Source organism: Epinephelus lanceolatus, chromosome 15, assembly GCF_041903045.1.
Source record: "Epinephelus lanceolatus isolate andai-2023 chromosome 15, ASM4190304v1, whole genome shotgun sequence".
NCBI lineage: Eukaryota > Metazoa > Chordata > Actinopteri > Perciformes > Serranidae > Epinephelus > Epinephelus lanceolatus.
The window spans coordinates 30,140,190-30,160,460 of NC_135748.1; the positions used below are offsets into that span (position 1 = coordinate 30,140,190).

At 39.9% G+C, this 20,271-nt stretch overlaps 2 pseudogenes; both read right to left on the reverse strand.

Annotated features, from left to right (window-relative positions):
• Positions 1–11,756: 11,756 nt before the first annotated feature.
• LOC144467072 (Ig lambda-2 chain C region pseudogene) lies at positions 11,757–14,878 on the reverse strand (annotated as a pseudogene).
• Positions 14,879–18,479: 3,601 nt separating this feature from the next.
• LOC144467073 (Ig lambda-2 chain C region pseudogene) lies at positions 18,480–19,328 on the reverse strand (annotated as a pseudogene).
• Between the last annotated feature and the right edge of the window lie 943 nt (positions 19,329–20,271).

Sequence of the window (20,271 nt, forward strand, 5' to 3'; positions counted from 1 at the left end):
CTCAGACTGCAACAGGGTTGTTCATGTCCCAGTTCAGAAAATCAGGATTTGAAAACAAAAAAACAAAACTAGTACAGTTGTGTTCAAAATAATAGCAGTCCAACATGACAAACCAGATCAGTCACTGTTTAGTCATTATATTCCTGCATGGCAAATAATTTACTACAGTTATTGAAAACTAACGGACTCAAGAGCCATGACATGTACGCTGCTGATTCTGCGTAACTGAATCATTAATTGAAAGGAGCGTGTTCAAAATAATGGCAGTGTGGAGTTTAATTAGTGAGGTCATTCATTCTGTGAAAAAACAGGTGTCAAACAGGTGGCCGTTATTCAAGGATGAAGGCAGCAAATGTTGCACATGCTGGTTATAGTGAATTTCTCTCTGAAAGTCTGAGTGAAATGGGTCGTTCCAGACATTGTTCAGAAGAACAGCGTACTCTGATTAAGAAGTTGATTGGAGAGGGGAAAACATATAAAGAAGTGCTGAAAATGATGCTCAGCTAAAATGATCTCAAACACTTTAAAATGGCAACCAAAACTAGAAAGACGTGGAAGAAAACAGTAAACTACCATTCAAATGGATGGAAGAATAGCCAAAATGGCAATGACTCAACAAATGATGAGCTCCAGGGAGATCAAAGAAGGTCTAAAGTTACCTGTGAGTACTGTAACAATTAGAAGACGCCTATGTGAAGCCAAGCTATCGGCAAGAAGCCCTGGCAAACTCCCATTGTTGCAACAATGGACATGTGCTGAAGAGGTTACAATTTGCCAAAGAACACATTGACTGGACTAAAGAGAAATGGCACAACATTTTGTGGACTGATGAAAGCAAGATTGTTCTTTCTGGGTCTAGGGGCCGCAGACAGTTTGTCAGACGACCCCCAAACACTGAATTCAAGCCACAGTACACTGTGAAGACTGAAGCATGGTGGCACAAGCATCATGATATTGGGATGTTTCTCATACTATGGTATCGGACCTATTTAGTAGCTCTTACCTTTTAGGAATTTTTATCCATTAAAATGTGCCAGCTTTAACTGAAGCATGCAGATGATACATTAAAAAGCGTTGTCATGTGACGAGGACCAACCAATCACAGCTGAGAGATATCTTTCCCTTCTTCCATAAATATCAGTCTTTGATAAATATGGAGATGAAGTTCACATGGACTCACCTGTTCTCTGTTGGTCGATGTTGAAAATCTAAAACTCCCAAGTTGAGATCAACGTGAAACAATGAACAGCTTTTGCTGTTTGGAGAATACAAATGACACCACACATTCATCACACAAACACACCTGAGTGACGTACCTCTGGACGCCTGAGTCAGAGTTCCACTGTCACAACCTGCTGCACTACTGGGGTAAGTTGTGACGATAAGATTGAAAAATTAAAGACAACACAATGACAAAAACTACACATGAAAACTGACACATACAATAATAAGCAATTCCTCCTACAGTCTAACTGGCTAACACGTACCTGTCAGATGCTTCATACCTCATGTGGAGTGCAATGAGGACATTTTGACTGCTGTGATCCCCCACACAGGGCAGCTGTGTTGATCCTCTTTCTCTCAGGTTTTGTAGTTTCTTGCAGTGTCTGCTCAGTGTCACATGGCAGACAGAGGATTATTTGGGGACAGACGTTAACGTGTTTCCCTGCCTCACCTCATCTGATGCTGATTTTAGTACATGTACATCTTCTGTTACAGTTAACAAGGGCGAAGACAGACTCAGAAAGAGAGTGGTGAAAATGGGGTTTTATTGCCAGGATAATGAATGTGGCTGTGGAGGGAAATCCAGGGGATGGAAGCTGATGACAGGGAAACAACACAAGATTGGAGGTTTGGCTGGCTGGGAGAGTGGCAGAGGGTCAAACAGGCAGGCAGGCAGGTAGGAGGTGATCCTATGATGGAGGAAAACACAGGGTAAGTATCCACTAAAAAAAATACACACAAGCAAAAGTCTAAGTTGAATTGACAGTTCAACAGAGGTCTGAAGCGTGACTGTACCACACTGGTAGACATAATGACATGGTGAGGACTGGAGAGGAGAGCCGGTGTTTTATACTGCAGGGTTGATTACTGGATGGTTCTCAGGTGAGCAGCGGGGAGCAGGTGAGTTGCATGAATGTAATCAGGAACCCAGGAGAGTGAGGGAGTTGCCACACCCACAGCACAGACACACAGAGAGACAGACAGGGGGAGGGGAAACAGAGGACAAGGAAAAACACGGGGGAAACTAGTGACACAGCCAGGACCGCAAAATTAGGCAGTTCTGAGCAACAAGCAGAGTGTAGGAAGATGCTCTATCTCACTGAGCTAATTAGCAAGAGACAACTCTGCGGTGTATATATATGTTTAAAAGTTTTTCTAGTTCATTATAGGAATTCTACAGCTGCAGTGATTAGTCAATAAATCAATAAGTCAAACACATAACTAATCCACAACTATTTCATGATGGATTGATTGTTGCAGGCATCAGTGTTGGAGTTACCTTCGCAGATTTGAAGATATCCTCCTCAAATCTTGCTTCATCATGGTTTTGGACCTTTAGTCAGACAAAAATTGGGGAAAGGTAATATGAATTTTACTAATTTTATAGACAAACATTTAATATAGAAAATAACTGGAATGCTAATCAATAATAAAATGATTCATAGCAGAGATGGGCCTATTTGTAAAATTGTAAATGCACCATTACTGCTTCATTTTAAAAGGATATCAACATTACCTTTCAGCAGCAAAACTGCAGAAATAAAATAAAATTAGGCTAAGCAGAAAAAAATCACTTGTACCATTATTGGGAAATGTTAGGCCCTATGTGTAGTTTAAATTCTCATTAAAATAAAGCTCTAGTGTATCCTGTTGTTGGTCTCAAAACAGCACAGCCAAATTACTCTTTCTAAATCCCATACTGATGTTTATTTTTTATAAATATGTTTGTTATTCTGTTCCCTGTAGCTTCAATAACATTGTTAAACACTGATGTCTGACCCAGCACTAAACCAGCAGCTCAATGGTCCCTGTCTTAAGAAGTCATAATCTATTTCATCATAAAACACTGAACGTGTGGTTTATGTAAAAGCCCATGTGAAAAATGTAATGCACACACTAAAACAAAGCATATCACAACACAGAAGTTACATCATATAATTATGGCATGCCCTTCAAATTGTGGATGAGTGGCTGAAGTGATCAGACTCATAATATACAAAGGAAAGAAAAAACTCTAGAACAAGAAAGTAAGACTAACATTAACTGCTAGCAATTAGGAACAAACTGGCCTGATCTAGCTTAAAGCTAAACATTATCCATGGTGACAAAGATGAAAACATTTTTTAAAATGTAAAAGTAGCTATTGGATAGACTCTGCATATTGACTGATAGCTAAGCCAAATAAACAAGGAGAAGAGACAAGGGATAACAGGGAAAAGTGCTGATGAAGAGTATTTGTTTCTCTGCAAAACTGCCTGGATCATAATTATTTTAACCTTGGTAGTCTCTAATCCACATAGCATGAAGCCTGAACATAGGACTTTCACATTAGAATGTCCGTTCTGCCTTAACTGAGGTTTGAACTCCCAACTTTTGAGACTGAGGTCCGTCTTCTATCTCACTGAGCTAATTGGCAAGTGACAGTTCATGTGTGGCTTCACAAATTGACTAAGCCATGCATCAGGGTGCCAGACAGTAGCCATCCCTGCCATGGAAAAGCAAATTTCAAAGTGAAAGTTCCAAAGCTGTAGCACATATGGTTGATTTGTTATGAATTTTCAAAGTTTTGAAATTTAGAGGCTTGCTGTAGCGCCACCATCAGGACTATTGTCTTGTGTTTCCAGTTGAGGACATCTGGCATGGGACTGGACCTTTATGAAAAGTTTGGGTAGATTTCTCATATGGAAATGTTGCACGAGCTGAACTCACAATCTTCAACACCAAGAACCACCCTCTATCTCACTGAGCTAATTGGCAAACAGAAATGTCACATGTAGCTTCACAAATTGACTAAGCCAGTCACCTGTGTGCAAGACAGCAGCTGTTAGTGTGTAAAGGGAGATTTCAAACGGCTGTCAAAAATTCAATTATTAAGACAGAAATCCGAAAATACACAAATTGCATCTAGACAGCATGGAGATGTTGGTAATTTGTTTTTAACAATGATTTATCCATAAGTGAAAAACTGATGTTTAAAAATGCCATTTTTGCATTGACTCGAATTGTTCACATGAGAGCGAAATTCAAAATGCTGTAAAAAATTCAGTTTTTGAGATAAAATTCTGATATTTTCCAAACATCATCTACCATAACTTCAAAATTTTGTCATTTTTTTAATGAACATTGAAAATGTATTTAGCAAGAATTTGCAAGTATATGTTTACAATAGCGTTTACAGTCAAACATTTTGATGCACTGTAGGCTCAATTTTCGATCAATCAAAACTCTGTGTGGATCGTTTGTGTAGGACAGTCTGAAGATGCTCTGTAGCAAGTTTGGTGTCAATTGAGCAAAAATTGTGGGAGGAGATAGGTTTAATAAGTTTTACAGTTTTTGAAAAAAAAAAAACAGAGTGATGAACTTCATAATTTGCAATAGGTTTAAATGTACAAAGGTTTCTTCAGTATTGGGGCTACAGTTTGGTGAAAGTTGCAAATCTGTAGCACATAGGGTTGATTTGTTGTGAATTTTCAAAATGTTGAACTTTAGAGGCTTGCTGTAGCGCCACCATCAGGACTATTGGCCTGTTTTTGCAGCTGAGGCAATCTGGCATGAGACTGGACCTTTGTGCAAAGTTTGGTGATTTTTCGCGCATGGAAAGTAGGATTTCCTCAGAAGAAGAAGAAGAAGAAGGAGAAGAAGAAGAACATGCAGGATAACAATAGGGTCCCTAATAAAGATCAGTCTGAAGCTGCTGCAGACTTCACCTTCATCTTCATCAACCTGCAGAGAAACAAAGTTTAGAGCAGGGGTGTCAAACTCATTTTAGTTCATGGGCCACATACAGACAAATTTGAGATTGACATGCTGATGATGAAAAGAGCCAAAGGCCAAATACAAAATCAATCTCATGTCAATATGAAGTTGTTGTGAGCCTGGACAGCCAGCAGAGGGCAGCCTGCATCTATTTATGAGCACAAAGACCTTTGAGAAACTTTTCAAAGACAGAAACAGCAGAGAGATGAGGAACAGAGAGTCAAAAGTTTCTCCATGTTCTTCATCAGTCCACAGGGAGATGTAGCCTCTACTGACTTGACTGAAGTGAAAACGGCCTGCTGCAGGTGCAGAGGGTTGGTGAAGAGACTGTGATGAGGATAACTGGTCCAGAAAACACAACACAAGAGTCATCAAGCAGAACCACAATGAATGTAAATCAAACTGAAACAGACTCACAGACGCTCTTCCATATACAGTTTGAAACTTATATTCTTGTCACTTCATTCAGTCTCTTTATGAGGAAGCTGGGAAAGTTACATTCTGGTTGGACTCACTGATATCAAAACATATTTAACAGTGTCTCTACTGACAGCTGCACAAAACATGAACAAAAAGAATCTATTCTGTGATTTTCAGTCCATTAACACAGAAAGGAAACTCAGTGGAAGTCTCCAAACCAGTTAATGTCTGAACACTGTCCACAGATTAAAAGTCCAGAAAACTTCATCATGTTATTTATCACTGCAACTTTTTTTATTCAGAATGATTTTAGTCCCTCCATTAAATTTGTAACACAGTGATTGAAGCTGGTTAAGAAGTACAAAAACCTCCATCACACAACACTGAACACACATGTAGGAAAAATGAACTTAAACAGCTTTTAATCATTAGTTGATATTCATAAGATTCTAAAGTTTAACACATGAATATGGTATCAGTCACAGCAGGCCTCAATAAATGTCAGTGTTTTGGAATATTTGGATCAAATGTAAAAAAAAAAAAGTTGGGAGAAACTTAGTGACAGTTCTTCATCCAATGTCCATTTTCTTCTTTCTCATTATGGAAAATTTTCATACAGACACTTTGCATGGTCAGCTGATCCTCCAGTGAAGTGAGAAGGTTTATAGTCCTGTGAGTTCAACACTGCAGGACTCAGATGTGTCAGTCAACACAGCAGAAAGCACAAGCACCATGACTCTCATCACCATCCTCATCTGGACGCTGGCCTGCTGCTGTTTCACAGGTCAGGATTATTTGAACAAATTTCAGGACATAATTAGATCACTAAAACCACAGAGTAATGATTGGATATAATACACACGTCTCTACATGTTACAATTAGTCAATTAATGTGTTTTTTGTTCTTTTCTCAGGATCTTGCAGTCAGCTGACTGTGACTCAGCCTCCTGTAGTAACATCATCTCTTGGATCCACAGTCACTCTCACCTGTCAAACAAACCCAGACGTTAAAACATGGTCAGATGGAACTAATAGAGTACACTGGTATCAGCAGAAGTCTGGAGAATCTCCTAAGCTCGTTATGAAAAATGCTAAAAATCCCACAAGTGAGTTTTCTGCTCGATTCTCTGGCAGAGGAGACGGAGCAAACTCTGCTTTGACCATCAGTGGAGTTCAGACTGAAGATGCAGCAGTTTATTACTGTAAGAGATACGATGAAATAAACAGCGTATGGTCGTGCACACAGTGATTTATGGTGGTACAAAAACCTCCCTCAGTCAGACTGCAGAGACACTGAGCTGTTACAGCAGGAAGCGACTGCAGCTGCTGAAGAGGAAGAGACTCTGACACAGACCACTGAACACAGAGCTGACAGTAACCTCACCAAGCACACACTACATATCTGTGGTCCTACAATCAAAGTATTATTAGTAGTATTATTTTCATTAATATTAATATTTTATAATTTGGGTTGTTTTTCGCTCTAAGTGCAGAACATCCTGATTTTTTTCATTTCTACTCTTCATCTGAATCCAACCATCCCAAAGCCAATGACAACTTTGCTCTCAATTCTGCTCCACAAATATTTGGTTTTGACTCTCAGACCACATTATCTACATGAGCTACTGGGTGTCCTTGTGTCTCTGCCGAAACTTATAAGTGTCAGTAGAATATTCCTATCGACTCTATCTTTAGATGGTCATATACATTTTCAGTTTCTAGTCTGCTGCTATCCTGCTCTTAGTTTGCCTGAATGTGGTTGCTGCTGTTGTTTCTTAAATGGCGATGATGTGAAGGTGAGGAAGGAGACACCGTCTTGCTTGTATACAGAAAAGGTTTATTACAAGAAGTACAGCCTCATATCAAGCGGCTAGGATGCCTGTGAGAGAGTTCGAAGCCAATATGAACTGCTCTGAAAAACAGCCCCAAAAACCCTGCTTATATAGACTTGGTGGTGTTTGTGAAATCTGAGACAAAGTCAAACAGACGACAGAGAGATATTCTAGTTGGACTTCACCAAACCTTGACCTGGGCCATAAATACCTTCTTGACCCTGACCATATATACTTTAGACCCTAGGCCCCTTACTGGTCATCTGTTCCAAAGCTTCAGAGTAGATCTTAATATACTACACTGCTTCTCCAGTACTTTCCAAATTCAAACAGAATTTAAAAAAACTGAAAAAAATAATAAATAAATACAGACTTATTTTAATCATACCACTGTATAAAGAGTTTGTACCATACAACATGATCATTTGACTATCACATTACCAGGATATCTTGATCATGTCTTTGCATTACTACCTTCAAATAACAACTCTTTGTCTTTTTGCACAACAGAATAATGTAAACATGTTCATGTCAGTGCTGTTTTGAATTTGTCTTAATCTGCCCCCAGTTTGAGTCTCTACTCTGCTGTAGCCAAGAACAGCTGATATGTTTGGTCCTGCTCCTCACTGCTGCAGGATCAATTGTTTCTTAACCTTAGACTTGTGCACCACTTCCACAAACATGTTGTATTGTCCTCCTCTAACAGATGGTGACAAACTAACTCCATGCAGTGAGGATTAAACTCTTTTCTCTGTCGCTGACTGGTTATAGTTTAACGGAACTCAAATTAAATAAAACGACACTATGAAGTAAACAATCATATGAAAAAAGTGAGTCAACTTTATAAACAAACCAACATAAAATAATTGAAGAATTTTTAAAATTATCGTTCTCATCATGAATTATTGTTTGTTCTAATGATATAATATTGTACACTTTGAGTTCCACACAGCTGTTTATTATGATCCATACAGAATCATTTAAGAAGACTGCAGCTACAACAGCTGTATTACATTCATTCTGCTGTACGGTGCAAAACAAGTTCAACACTATATGAGGGAAGTATAATAAAACTTTGTAAAATGTTTCTGATAATATAATGGTGCCTGGTTGTGTAAAGATCAATAATAAAACAACACCAGAAATGTTTGTGTGAATGTGCAGTGAGACCAGATTTGACGTGCAGCTGATGTAACTGTGCTGCTGACTGATTATTGTCTCTCCTCACACAAACACACAGCTATTTGTTTGACTATGAAGGTGTTTTGAATGACTGCTGTGCGTCACTGCTCCTGCACCAGTTTAAGATGAACCACTGAGACAAGTGTGTGCAGTCTCTCGGACGGTGAGATCAATCATTATGATGATGGTACTGACTCTGTTGCTGACCATGTTGGTGTTGGGACTTCAAGGTAAGAAGTGGTGTGTCTCTTTCATGACCTGTTTACTTTCATATATTGGAGGCTTTGAAACTTTGAGTTAAATGTATGATCATTTCTATACTTACATTTGGAAATCATTGTACTTTACCTCACACTGTTATTGCTTTTACAATGTATTGAAACTTTTCTTTTCTAATTTCCAGGATCAGGTGCCAGTCCATCTGTAACTCAGTCTCCTGTATCAAAGTCTGTCAGTGTGGGAGAGATGGTGTCTCTGAGCTGTACAGTCAGTACAGGAGTTGATGATGACCTCAGCTGGTACCTGCAGAAACCTGGACAACCTCCTAAACTGCTGTTTTACAAAATAAGCAGCCAGCAGACTGGTACTCCAAGTCGTTTCAGCAGCAGTGGATCTGAACCTGACTTCACTTTGACCATCAGTGGAGTTCAGACTGAAGATGCAGCAGTTTATTACTGTCAGAGTTACCACAGCGGCCCAGTGTTCACACAGTGATTTGTGGTCGTACAAAAACCTCCCTCAGTCAGACTGCAGAGACACTGAGCTGTTACAGCAGGAAGCGACTGCAGCTGCTGAAGAGGAAGAGCCTCTGACACAGACCACTGAACACAGAGCTGACAGTAACCTCACCAAGCACAAACCTTATTGTGATCTCTGTTTCTCTTTTTAACATTTGATTTTTCCCATTTTTAGATTGGAACAGGGATTTATTCTCTAGATTCCCAGTTTTTGTTGCTTCATTGCCTGTTGTCTATATCCCATTTCAGAAACTCCAGATTTTTCTCTTCTGAAACCACTAGCCCCAAAGCCCAGCAAAAGTTTCCTCTCATTTCTGGGATACATACATTTTGCTGCTGATTCTTAATCCATCATGTTTAGATGAGCTACAGAGTATTCTTGTATCTTGGCCCTTAAGCATGAACTGTGATATAATTGTGTCTGTTTCAAGAAGCTTTGATCTTTTAGGGACTGTTATCCCTTAAAATGTGTCAACTTAAACTGAAGCATGCAGATGAGCCATTAAAAAGCCTTAATAAGGCAGGTTTACTGTGTAATATGTAACATGCAGATGAAGGTCACATGATCAGCTCCTCTATCACCTGCAGAGTCAGTGGAACAGCCTGCACACTAAGACACTGCAGATGATGGAAAGTGATGACAAAAGGAGCCAAAGATGCTCGTCAAGCCAGCTGGCTTAACTCACCTGGGCTCATATGGACTCACCTGTTCTCTGTTCAGTCCTCTGTTGATGCTGAACATTTGGAAATGAACAAGGTGAAACTGATTCGAAATAATAAATGGCTTTTGCAATTTTTAGTTTTTGTTGTTTGGAGCAGGAACATGAAAGCACACACACTATATTCACAGACTCTCATGTGGCCAGCCTCAGGTTGCCTAGGTAGAGGTTCAGTACCACGTCTCCATGTCTGCAGTCAGTGGCCCTCACTACTGGACCTGTAGTGCAGCTTCACCATGAAGCTGCAGAAACTTGAGACAGCAACAGATTCACACTAACAACGTCTACTATGTTAGAGACTTGGGTGATCCTGCAGAGTCCTGACAGCTCAACTGGAAGAGACAGAACTTTACAGTCTGAGTAAGATTTTAGGTTCAGGTCACACCTGTGTTTTCCTACTGTCAGACCTCAGAGGACAGTTTTATAAGGGTTTGTCTTACTGTTAAAATCAAGTAACACGTTGGGCTCTTCTTTTAGGACAATGAGTAAAAACATCTTATCTAGTGTCCTAACAGGAAGTGACTCATATCACAGCTGAAATGTTTCAGAGCTGCAGAGGAGTTTCAACCTGTCAGCAGCTGCTAATGAAACACTGATGTTTTGGGAACTCTTCATGACATTAAAGTTATTCAAACATCTTTTGGTAAAAAAAGCAGAATAATATTTTTATTTATCCATAAGAACAACTTTTATTTTGACAATGTAAGGTCCTTTAAGGGATTTTCACCCTTAAAAACACTTTAAACTACGCAGATAATCTCACGTTGGCCAAGCTGCAGCTGCAGACACACTATGGTTAGGGTTAAGAGAAGATGTCCAGTAAAGTGAGGACTCAACAAGACTGCATCTAGACCCTTCTTGACAATCCATTCCAACACTTTAAAGGAAATATAAGAATGTCTCAAACTTGGAGCCAGAAAGCAGAACCTTTTGAGTTAGAAAGAAAAAAACTTAAATTATAAAGATAACCAAGCACAGAAAGTTTTATTGCACACAAGGCAGTCTATATGGACCTGACACTCCCACCCAGTTGAAGTGTCTGAATTAACAGACTGACATGATTATGAAAAGAGGGCCAAAGACAAACTCACTGTCATGTCAATATGAAGTTGTTGTGAGCCTGGACAGCCAGCAGAGGGCAGCCTGCATCTATTTATGATCACAAAGACCTTTGGGAAACTTTTCAAAGACAGAAACAGCAGAGAGATGAGGAACAGAGAGTCAAAAGTTTCTTCATGTTCTTCATCAGTCCACAGGGAGATGTAGCCTCTGCTTCCTCCACCTCATCTCTCCCTCTCTGTTTCACATGGACAGGTGTGCCCAGATGTGTTTTGCATGACTTTAATGCATCACTGCTCCTCACAGTTTTAAAAATGTATCCTTGTCAGTTCACTCAGTCTCTTTATGAGGAAGCTGGGATCGTTAAATTCTAGTTGGACTATATCCACTGATATAAAAAAATGTTACACAGTGCTTTCACCAGTAGCTGCGTAAAATAATCTCATATAACAACAGCCCAAACAAAAAAGAGACAAAAATGTCAGAAGGTATTTGTCATGATGAATATATCATAAAAGAAACACAAAGACACTGACTCATTATAATCCACAGTTTTATTTAATGATGGTTTAATGTTCATGCCACATTTGTGATGAATGAATAGTTTGTGTTGGAGTGAAACTAATAACATTCAGTTGAAGTTGAAAAGTAATGAAGATAAAGAAGAATATGCAGAAGATGAGTATTAGAAAGCAACATGCAGACTAAAACACTGAGCAGAGAGCTGTGAAAGTGCAGAAAGATGTGAAGAGAGGAGATGTGTAGCTTCATCAAGATGTGTATGAAAGAAGCAGCATCATTTCCAGACAGGAAGTGTTGCTGAAGCTCTACTCTGAGCAGCGGTCAGGGTCCAGGCTTTGAGTGACAGGGCTCTGTCCATTCAGACTGGCCTCACAGCTCACTGAGCCCGCCTTCCTCCACTGGTCTGCAGGGAGGCTCAGGGTGCTGCTCCAGCTGTAGTGGCCGTCCCTCCCCAGGACCTCCAGGCTGTGTGACACCCCTGAGGAGCTGCTGCAGCCCCCCACCTTCCAGCCCAGCCTCCAGGCTGAGGGGAAGCCCCCGCTGGCCACACACACCAGTGTGGCACTGTCCTGCTGCAGCTCCTCTCTGGAGGGGGGGAGGACGCTCAGGGTGGGCCGCACCACACCCACTGGAGGAGACAGAGAGGGGGGAGGAGAGGGGGGAGAAAAGACAAAGGAATGAGAGTGAAGGCTTGGTAATAAAGAAAAATCACATCCTGCTCATTTCTTACATTTGATCAAATCAAACAGAATAACTTGTGCTGCTGTTGCACTCATAAATCACTCAGTATCAGACCATCAGCCACATGATTCAAGTGAGACTAAAAAGCTTGATTGATAATGATTATTGATGACATCTTCATATGTTTTTCATAATGTGTGACAGTGAATAACTCGTCCCTGTGATGATTTTCTTCTGTTGAAACTGACAGAGCTGAAACACTCATGTGAATACAGTTAAAACCTTTGTCATCTGTCTCTTTCACTTCCTTTTCACTACATGGAAAATGACTGAACCGTGAACACAAAGATAAACTGCATTTACTGAGAAAAACATCTCTGTGTTTAACAGAATCAACATCGGATTTTAATTCAATAAATTATTTGATATTTTTAACATAAATGAAGAAATTGTAACCACAAATGTAATTTTTGAGCATTCAAGGTCTGATTTGACTATTGCTTTTTAACTTTCTTTCCATTAGCGAAATATTCAATGTTACTAAGAAAAAAAACATATATATAAAAAATAGCTGACTTATTTTGTGTTAATTAAAATGCAACTTTTTGCAATACTGAGTTAATATTTATTTATTTGAAGTTTCTTCTCTGATTGTGAGATCAGCTTCATAAAATTACAAAAAAACAACAATCAAACACTGAATTTGATCAGAGTCTCGTTAAATATCTGATAAAAGTTGTATTTGCTATATATTGTATGAAATAAAAATCTCTGGTACTTACAGTCAATGACGAGTTTGGTTCCTCCACCAAAAGTCCACCACAGTGATACAAACTCATTAAGTGGCCGTACAAAAACCTCCTGCACTGTGAACAAGCATCTATCCACTGAAAATACTCTCTGATTTTTATAATTACAGAGAGAAAATTAAACTTTACTGAATCTACAAAGCATTTTTTATGACATGGAATGAAAATATTGTATAAATAAAGATTATTTCTTGAGTTTTTCTTTACTTTTCTACACCTGACAGAGAAATGATTACAGTCTGTTTGTAAAAAAAAAGTCATTTTTCTTCACAGTTTTATATCAGTTAATACATGGTCAAATACCCATGATGCATTTTAAATCATAATGATTTCAAACTAATATTAAAATGAATATAAACATATAATTTCTCACCATTAAACCCTGTGAGTAAATGAAAGGCAGATAAACAGACATATCATACCAAGCACAGTGAACACAAACTTGTCCTTAAATCCTCAACTGCACTTGTAATATAAATCTTTTCTTCTTTTCCATTAAGATGATAGATGGTGTAAATCCAAGCAGTATTCCTCCTGATTTTGTGTCCCACGTTGCCTTGAGTGTGTTGAGAGCAGAGAAATGATTTCCATAGAGAGGAGGCTTTGCATGGTCAGCTGATCCTCCAGTGAAGTGAGAAGGTTTATAGTCCTGTGAGTTCAACACTGCAGGACTCAGATGTGTCAGTCAACACAGCAGAAAGCACAAGCACCATGACTCTCATCACCATCCTCATCTGGACGCTGGCCTGCTGCTGTTTCACAGGTTCATTCACTCAGCAACATTTCAAACATGATGTGCTGCCTTTTCTCTCATTGATTTCTGCTGATAAATGAATGATTTGTTTTTGTCTGCAGGATGCAGCGCTCAGGTGACTGTGACTCAGCCTCCAGTGGTGACATTTACTCCAAGATCCACTGTCACTCTCACCTGTAAGACCAGCCGAGCTGTTTACAGGAACTTTATTCTTGGAGATTATATGCACTGGTATCAACAGAAATCTGGACAGCCTCCAAAGCTCCTAATAAGATTTGTGAGCACACGTGAATCAGGAACACCAGCTCGGTTTAGTGGCAGTGGAAGCAGCTCTGACTTCACTTTGACCATCAGTGGAGTTCAGACTGAAGATGCAGCAGTTTATTACTGTCAGAGTTACCATGAGATAAACAGTGCTGATGTGTTCACACAGTGATTTATCACTGTACAAAAACCTCCCTCAGTCAGACTGCAGAGACACTGAGCTGTTACAGCAGGAACCAACTGCAGCTGCTGAAGAGGAAGAGACTCTGACACAGACCACTGAACACAGAGCTGACAGTAACCTCACCAAGCACACACTACATATTCACATTAATATATCATCATATTTTATATTTTTATGCAGTTTTCTATCAATTCCTCCTTAAAGACAGTGTGAAACAAACATTGCAATGAAAACCAACATGATGCACATTGTTCACAGACAATAACATCAATAAGTATTAAAATAATTCACTTCAACATTGTGAACACCCAAATTGTGCTTATTCACTAACTTGCACTTGTCTGAACAGATTAATTGAGACTGAGATCAACTTGCTGCATGGATAATGATATCAGGTACAAGCCTGAACTAATCAAAGAATAATCAACTTAATAAAAGTTAAGGTGAAAAGATGAGTTTTCAGTTTGGATTTAAAGGCCTCAACAGAGTCAGACTGTCTGATGTCAACGGTAAATGGACCTGCACTTGTATAACACCTTTCTAGTCTTCTGACGAGTCAAAGCACTTGAACACTAGGTTACATGTCACATTCACACACTCTCACAGCACAATTTAGGGTTCAGTATCTTGCTCAAGGATACTTCGACATACAGCCTGAAGGAGCCGAGGATCTGACTGCTAATCTTCCAATTAGTGGACGACCTGCTCTACCTCCTGAGCCTCAGCCGCCTCCATGTCCACATGAGGTTATTCCAGAGGATTAATAAGAAAAGACCCTGTGGCCTTCTTTTAACTCTGTGGACAGACAGGAACTGTGAGAGCGGACAGCATGGGATGGAACATAAAGTTTAAGGAGATCAGACAGATGTGAAGGGGCAGGCCCATTTCATTTTGTAAGTCATCAGAAGCCCCTAAAAGTCTGAGCTGCATTGACAAGGAGCCAATGAGAGGAGGCCAAGATGTGTTTAAAACTGTTTATTATGAAAACCAACATCCCATGGTGTTCACTGTGTTGTGGATTTACAGGGGACGTCTGTGCGCCAAAACATTTCATGACCTGAAACAATATTTTTCTGAATTCTCTCTTTTTTGTGACGTTGCCACGTTACCATTAGAGACCTCAGTTTTGGACACATAAAATAATCCAGAAATGAAATAATGAGTTTTGAAGATGTCCTTGCCTGGGGACATGTCCCCTTTGTCCCCCTCCTTCCAGCTCAGCTAACTGGCTGCTGGCTTTAGCTTCATGTTTCTATACAATATGACAGTGGTATTAAGTTTGATCAAGTATTTAAAGAATCAGTTTGGAACTGTTCTTTTGAGCTTTATCAGGTAAACACCAGTCAACAGTGAGAGTGAAAACACTGCCAGAGACTTTGATAGATTACACACAGTATTTAATGAAGGCTCGACTGAGGAGAATCACAGTTGAACATACAGAGTGTAACACAGAGAAACATAACTACAGCAGAGGTGGAGCAGCCTGACCTCGAGGCCTCCTTCAGGCCTGATACTGATCTGACTGTGACTTTAGGCCCAACTGTCTCCCACGACCTTCACTGACCAAGACTGAGGGTTTCAATACAGCACAAACACCTTCACAAACAGCAGCACAGTTATTAAGAATAGACTCACATCTTCATGCTGAGCTGCACACATTGTCCTCCATTTTCCATCAGTGTTGCTCTCTTCACCTCTCATTGAAACTCATCCTTGTATCAACACAACTGTTGTTACAATATTTATCTTCTCATTCAAACAGATTGTTACCACAAAACAACAACCCACGTTGCACACGAAACAAACAAACTCCAATTTATCACTCAACATTTTAATCCTTTATTTAAGGAGGAAACACGTCTTGATGTTGATGTGAAGTTTGGTGAAAAAGATGAGGTAGTTGTGATAAACAGCTGAGTCACTCAGCAGAATCTAAATGAGATACACTATATATCTATCTTCCCATTATCCTAAATGTAACACCTTGTTCTGGATAATAAGAATGACATAAATGCAATTAATGAAGAAAATCAAAGTCAATCAATAACAGGTCATGGTGAGTTCAGTGTTGGTCCAGTTTGCCAGCAGGGGGCGATGTAGATCTGTTAATGAGGACAAAGTCATGTGAGACGATAAAGAAATAAAAAGAAGAATGTTTCAAAGAAGACAACCATGAAAAAAGAACATAGAGTCAAAGTTTTCTACACGGGCTTTGAATGACTGAATGATCCTCAAGATGAAGATGATGAACTCTCACTGCATCTGCTTTTTCTGTTTCATAAGGAGAGGTGTGTGTTTGCCTTTTGACGACACCTGACAGACAAACAATTACAGTTTGTTTGTAACAACGTCATTTTTTTCAAAGGTTTTTAGTCGGGATACATGGTCAAATACAAATTATGTCTTTAAATAATAATGATCGACAAACTCATAGCTGGTGTAAATCCAAGCAGTATTCCTCCTGATTTTGTGTCCCACGTTGCCTTGAGTGTGTTGAGAGCAGAGAAATGATTTCCATAGAGAGGAGGCTTTGCATGGTCAGCTGATCCTCCAGTGAAGTGAGAAGGTTTATAGTCCTGTGAGTTCAACACTGCAGGACTCAGATGTGTCAGTCAACACAGCAGAAAGCACAAGCACCATGACTCTCATCACCATCCTCATCTGGACGCTGGCCTGCTGCTGTTTCACAGGTTCATTCACTCAGCAACATTTCAAACATGATGTGCTGCCTTTTCTCTCATTGATTTCTGCTGATAAATGAATGATTTGTTTTTGTCTGCAGGATGCAGCGCTCAGGTGACTGTGACTCAGCCTCCAGTGGTGACATTTACTCCAGGATCCACTGTCACTCTCACCTGTAAGACCAGCCAACCTGTTTACAGATACTCTAGTTATGGAGATTATATGCACTGGTATCAACAGAAATCTGGACAGCCTCCAAAGCTCCTGATAAAATTTGTGAGCACACGTGAATCAGGAACACCAGCTCGGTTTAGTGGCAGTGGAAGCAGCTCTGACTTCACTTTGACCATCAGTGGAGTTCAGACTGAAGATGCAGCAGTTTATTACTGTCAGAGTTACCACAGTGGCTATGTGTTCACACAGTGATTTATCGCTGTACAAAAACCTCCCTCAGTCAGACTGCAGAGACACTGAGCTGTTACAGCAGGAAGCGACTGCAGCTGCTGAAGAGGAAGAGACTCTGACACAGACCACTGAACACAGAGCTGACAGTAACCTCAACAAGCATGTCGTTGCTGTGTTATTACACTAAACTTGGTTCAGAATGATCAAGCCTTCGGTTGCAACAAGGTGTTTTTGCCCAAATTCACAACATCATGATTTTTTGAATAATAGTTTTCATCTGAAACCATTTACCCCAAAGCCAGTGACAACTTTGTTCTAATTTCTCGGCCCAAAGGATTTTGATTTTGATTCTCAGGTCATCGTGTTTAGAGGAGCTACATGCTATTTTTGGGCGTTGGGCCCAAACTAACAAGCTCCTGAATATTCCTGTTAACTCTATCTCATAAACTTTTCCCAGTTCTTGTTATGATTTCACCAGCTGCTGCTGTAATCCTGACAGAAATGTTGGTACTCAGGGGCTTGGTTGCTGTTCTTCCAGCTCTTTACAAATTCAGACATGAATCAACCAAACACAGTAAAAAGGACTCATTTGGACAGTCCTCATGTATGAAGAGTTTGTAATATACAAAATGATTATTATATTATCATATTACCAGGATAACTTGGTCATTTCTTTGCTGTACAGCTTTAATATTATAACACTATACCTGTCTAACCTTTCTCAGTAGAATATTTCTGACTCATGTTCTTAACAGTGATGTTGAAGTCAGTCAGCCAAACATAACTACGACTACAAATCTTATGCTGCTGTGATTTTCTTGATAATAATGTTCTTTATTTCTTTGAATTAAAGTGTTGATGCTTTTTTTCTATTATTTCAGTGCATGTTTTACTTTAATAATAGATTTCTATACTTTTCCCCAGCAAAAGGTTTCAATGTCGTTTTTGTTCCTCAATGAAAGAAGCAGCAGCAGATATTTAACCAAACCCAGCAATGATTCATTTTATCTTCATCCACACTTAAGAAATGAAACAACAAAAAAGGACCACCAGACATAAGTGCATGAAATATTTATTTCTGTTTCAAAACCACAAAGACGACTGCATGTGACTGTAACAATGTATAAATGTTCAAATAAAGACATGAAGTCACATGAAAGCAGAATGGCAGCAGATCACATGTTAATTACAGCAGGTTGGATTTGTTTGTAAAAGCAGAATTTGACTGAGTAGAGACTCTGTTGTTTCTCTACTCTGAGCAGCGGTCAGGGTCCAGGCTTTGAGTGACAGGGCTCTGTCCATTCAGACTGGCCTCACAGCTCACTGAGCCCGCCTTCCTCCACTGGTCTGCAGGGAGGCTGAGGGTGCTGCTCCAGCTGTAGTGGCCGTCCCTCCCCAGGACCTCCAGGCTGTGTGACACCCCTGAGGAGCTGCTGCAGCCCCCCACCTTCCAGCCCAGCCTCCAGGCTGAGGGGAAGCCCCCGCTGGCCACACACACCAGTGTGGCACTGTCCTGCTGCAGCTCCTCTCTGGAGGGGGGGAGGACGGTCAGGGTGGGCCGCACCACACCCACTGGAGGAGACAGAGAGGGGGGAGGAGAGGGGGGAGAAAAGACAAAGGAATGAGAGTGAAGGCTTGGTAATAAAGAAAAATCACATCCTGCTCATTTCTTACATTTGATCAAATCAAACAGAATAACTTGTGCTGCTGTTGCACTCATAAATCACTCAGTATCAGACCATCAGCCACATGATTCAAGTGACACTACAAAGCTTGATTGATAATGATTATTGATGACATCTTCATATGTGTTTCATAATGTGTGACAGTGAATAACTCGTCCCTGTGATGGTTTTCTTCTGTTGAAACTGACAGAGCTGAAACACTTTTATAATTACAGAGAGAAAATTAAACTTAATCGAATCTACAAAGCTTCTTTAATGACATGGAATGAAAATATTGTATAAATAAAGATTATTTCTTGAGTTTTTCTTTACTTTTCTACACCTGACAGAGAAATGATTACATTCTGTTTGTAAAAAAAAAAGTCATTTTTCTTCACAATTTTATATCAGTTAATACATGGTCAAATACCCATGATGCATTTTAAATCATAATGATTTCAAACTAATATTAAAATGAATATAAACATATAATTTCTCTCCATTAAACCCTGTGAGTAAATGAAAGGCAGACAAACAGACATATCATACCAAGCACAGTGAACACAAACTTGTCCTTAAATCCTCAACTGCACTTGTAATATAAATCTTTTCTTCTTTTCCATTAAGATGATAGATGGTGTAAATCCAAGCAGTATTCCTCCTGATTTTGTGTCCCACGTTGCCTTGAGTGTGTTGAGAGCAGAGAAATGATTTCCATAGAGAGGAGGCTTTGCATGGTCAGCTGATCCTCCAGTGAAGTGAGAAGGTTTATAGTCCTGTGAGTTCAACACTGCAGGACTCAGATGTGTCAGTCAACACAGCAGAAAGCACAAGCACCATGACTCTCATCACCATCCTCATCTGGACGCTGGCCTGCTGCTGTTTCACAGGTTCATTCACTCAGCAACATTTCAAACATGATGTGCTGCCTTTTCTCTCATTGATTTCTGCTGATAAATGAATGATTTGTTTTTGTCTGCAGGATGCAGCGCTCAGGTGACTGTGACTCAGCCTCCAGTGGTGACATTTACTCCAAGATCCACTGTCACTCTCACCTGTAAGACCAGCCAAGCTGTATATTCATCTTTTGGTTATGAGGGTATGTTCTGGTATCAACAGAAATCTGGACAGCCTCCAAAGCTCCTAATATATTTGGTGAGCACACGTGAATCAGGAACACCAGCTCGGTTTAGTGGCAGTGGAAGCAGCTCTGACTTCACTTTGACCATCAGTGGAGTTCAGACTGAAGATGCAGCAGTTTATTACTGTCAGAGTTACCACAGTGGCTATGTGTTCACACAGTGATTTATCGCCGTACAAAAACCTCCCTCAGTCAGACTGCAGAGACACTGAGCTGTTACAGCAGGAAGCGACTGC